General features: G+C 44.0%; 1 non-coding gene across 1 annotated transcript; it reads right to left on the bottom strand.

Annotated features, from left to right (window-relative positions):
- Window positions 1-1,475: 1,475 nt before the first annotated feature.
- Window positions 1,476-1,582, bottom strand: LOC112445215 (U6 spliceosomal RNA). Its single transcript, XR_003033585.1, has one exon. It is a non-coding gene; the product is annotated as a U6 spliceosomal RNA (small nuclear RNA).
- Between the last annotated feature and the right edge of the window lie 2,134 nt (window positions 1,583-3,716).

Here is a 3,716-nt window from a genome sequence, read left to right as displayed (position 1 = left end):
TGACCCCTTGGACTGTAGCCCATCAGGCTCTTCTGTCCATGGGATTTCCCAGGCAAGAATACTGGAGTGGGTTGCCATTTCCTCCTCCAGGGGATCTTCCTAACTCAGAGATCAAATCTGCATTTGCCACTGAGCCACCTGGGAAGCCCACAGTTATAGAAAACCATAATAAAGTGATAGACAGCGAGAAATCTAGTAAAGCCTATTTGATTGGTGTCCTCTCTGTGTCCCATTGTCTTTGGATGCCCAGTAAACATTTGTTTATGAAACATGAACTCATTCCATCTCCCTGTGAATTAGCTTCATTCCCTTTGAGATCTCAGACCTCTACCTCCTTCTTCTTAGTCTAGAGAAAGGACTAAGATTAGGGGACATTCATGTTAAGAATGTTAAAATTACTACACCCTCACCCTCTAGAGTTTAACTGAGTGGGCCTACTGTGAAGCCCAATAATCTTTATTTGGACAAGCATGTTAAGAGATTCTGATGGAGGTTTCCTGTAAGGTACTTTGAGAAAGATGGATTTAATTAGAATTTATTCTTTTTGAGAATAAACACATTTCACTTTTTGGTGTAACATAAGGATTTGGGGATTGAGTTCTAGTCCAGATTATAAATCCGCTAGAATATAAACTCTTGTGAGGACAGGGATTTTTTTTTTTTCCCTTGTTCAATGGTACATGCCCAGCACCTGGAAGACTGACTTTTAAATAGTAGATGCATGCAACCCATTTGTTAACTTAATGAATGAACTCACAGTATAAAGATTGCATTCCCTGAATATCTTCTAACACATGTTATAACCAGAAAGAGTTTGCAAGTGAATTTTGAAACAGCAGAAGGGTGCTGTCAAACTTACAGCAGAGGGGTTAGCTCTGAGACATTGGTACCTCAAATGGGAAATCGGGCTGATAAAGAAAGGCCAGGATGAATAGAGTACTTGACAATTCTGCTGATATCTAGGCCAATCCTAGTCTCTTTTATTTTTAATTGTAGGATAATGCTTTACAGTGCTGTGTTAGTTTCTGCAGTACCGACAGTGTGAATCAGCTGTAAGTATACATATATCCCTCCCTCTTGAGCCTCCCTCCCCTCCCCTCCCCTCTAGGTCATCACAGAGCACTGAGCTGAGCTCCCTGTGCTATTCCACAGGTTCCTACTATCTATTTTACACATGGTAGTGTATGTATCGGAGAAGGCAATGGCACCCCACTCCAGTACTCTTGCCTGGAAAATCCCATGGACAGAGGAGCCTAGTGGGCTGAGGTCCATGGGGTCGCTGAGGGTCGGACATGACTGAGCGACTTCACTTTCACTTTTCATTTTCATGCATTGGAGAAGGAAATGGCAACCCACTCCAGTGTTCTTGCCTGGTGGGCTGCCGTCTATGGGGTCGCATGGAGTCGGACACGACTGAAGTGACTTAAGAGAGAGAGAGTGTATGGATATCAAACCTAATCTTCCAGCTCATTCTCCAAAATATAGAACACTCCCTGAATTTGTGTGTCATCCTTGCGCAGGGGCCATGCTAATCTTGTCTGTATCGTTCCAGTGTTAGTGTATGGGCTGACCAAGGGAGCATGGGCAATCCTGGTTGTGATCATTGTATTCCTTTCTTATACCTGCTGTAACAAAGTATCAAACTGTGTGGCTTAAACAACAAATGTTTATTTTCTCACAATTCTGGAAGCTTTAAGCCCAAGATCAAGGTGTTAGCAAGGTTCCTTCTGGGGGCTGTGAGGACAAAGCCGTCTTATGCCTGTCTTCTTGCTTCTGTTGGTTTGCTGACAGTGTTTGGCATTCCTTAACTGGTAGATCCATGACCCTAACCTCTCCCTTAATGTTTACATGATGTTCTTCCTTTTTCTGTGTTTATCTCTGTTCAATTATGTGTTTTTTTTTTTTTTTTAAGGACACAATCATATTGGATTAGGGCCCACTTTGATGACCCACCTTAACTTGAATGTCAGCAAAGACCCTATTTCCAAATATGGTCACATTCTCAAGTGCCTTCATCGATTGTCCTTGGCGGCTTTGGGTTGCCCCCCTCTGATGAGAGATATTCTTGGAGCTATAGCATGGGAATCCCAGAAGTCAAGATGAAGTTCTGATGAGGAAATATGTAAGTGAAATTGTAGCTTTCTCCTCCCCTTCCTCCCATATTTTCTGAGCTTTCCCTATGCCTGTTGGAGATACCAGGCCCTTTCCAGATTCTTCTTGGACAGTAAGACCATGGAAATGAATATCGCTTCTACATGACCCTTAGGCAAGCAAAGCTTTTTATTAGAAGAGACAGCTTGTGCACAAGGGAGAAGGAAAAGAGCCAGCTCCCCGAGTAGAAGGGACAAGTTGCTTTTATGACAAAAGGGAGGGCTTGTCTCATGATCACTGATAATTTCTAGAAATTGTCAAGCTTCTTTGATCAGCAATAGGTGACTCTATAGGGAGTGCTTCTGTGAGGGGAAAGAAATGAATGATAATTTTCTGCAAGATAACCCAGAAACTGATACGGTTAAAATTTATAGTTGAGCTTGTCTTCTGGCAGCAGGGTATACTCCTTAGTGTAACAGAGATAATTTTTTTTTTTTTTCTTGTCAGCCAGGTTTTTGTTTCTGGGACTCAGACGCCCAGGGCCTTTGTTCTTTAGCTTACACAACCTGTTTTGCCCAAGGCCCTTCCCTGGTCCTTTTCCAAAATGGCTCTACTCTTGTCTCTTTCTTTCTTTTTTGTTGTAGTTCAGTCGCTCAGTTGTGTCCGACTCTTTGTGACACCATGGACTGCAGCATGCTAGGCTTCCCGGTCCCTCACCATCTCCCAGAGCTTGCTCAAACTCATGTCAATTGAGTCAGTGATTCCATCCAACCATCTCATCCTCTGTCATCCCCTTCTCCTGCCTTCAATCTTTCCCAGTATCAGGGTCTTTTCCAGTGAGTCAGCTCTTCGCATCAGGTGGCCAAAGCATTGGAGCTTCAGCATCAGTCCTTCCTGTAAATATTCAGGGTTGATTTCCTTTAGGATTGACTGGATGGATCTCCTTGCGGTCCAAGGGACTCTCAGGAGTCTTCTCCAGCCTCACAGTTTGTCTTAGTTTGTCTCACAGTTTGTCTCTTTAGGACCTACAATCTCATTTGTTGTGTCAACAGGTGAGTGGGGCCATGGCATCACATGATTTGAGTTCACTACCCCACCTCAGTTCTTTTCAGCTCTGTATGGAATCTTGTGTCCCTTTATTCAGCACCTGAGTGTTCACTCACTCCTATGTTAGGGAAATGAGTGTTAGGGACCTTACCGGGTGAGAAAAAAAAAAGCCATCTCTTCATGTGCAATTCTACTTTCTACAAGGGCTGCTGCCAGCAAGAACTGCTTCCAAGGAGTTGAAATTGTCCTTTGTAGAGACACCACTTGTTTCTGCCTTAAGGCTAGCTAAGGCAGCATGAGTACTCAGTCATGTCTGACTCCTTGCAACCCCATGTACTGTAGCCCACCAGGATCCTCTGCTCATGCAATTTTCCAGGCAAGAATACTGGAGTGGTTTGCCATTTCCTCCTCCAGGGGATCTTCCTGACCCAGGGTTTGGACCTGAGCCTCCTGCATTGGCAGGTGGATTCTTTACCACTGAGCCACTTGAGAAGCCCTTAGCTCTAGCATTAGAGAATTGTTACAGGGACATACAATGGCTCCTCTCAGATGGTCCAGGATCTGGACCTGTATTCCTT

This window comes from Bos taurus, chromosome X (genome assembly GCF_002263795.3).
Source record: "Bos taurus isolate L1 Dominette 01449 registration number 42190680 breed Hereford chromosome X, ARS-UCD2.0, whole genome shotgun sequence".
NCBI lineage: Eukaryota > Metazoa > Chordata > Mammalia > Artiodactyla > Bovidae > Bos > Bos taurus.
This window is presented reverse-complemented; position numbering and strand designations above follow the sequence as displayed.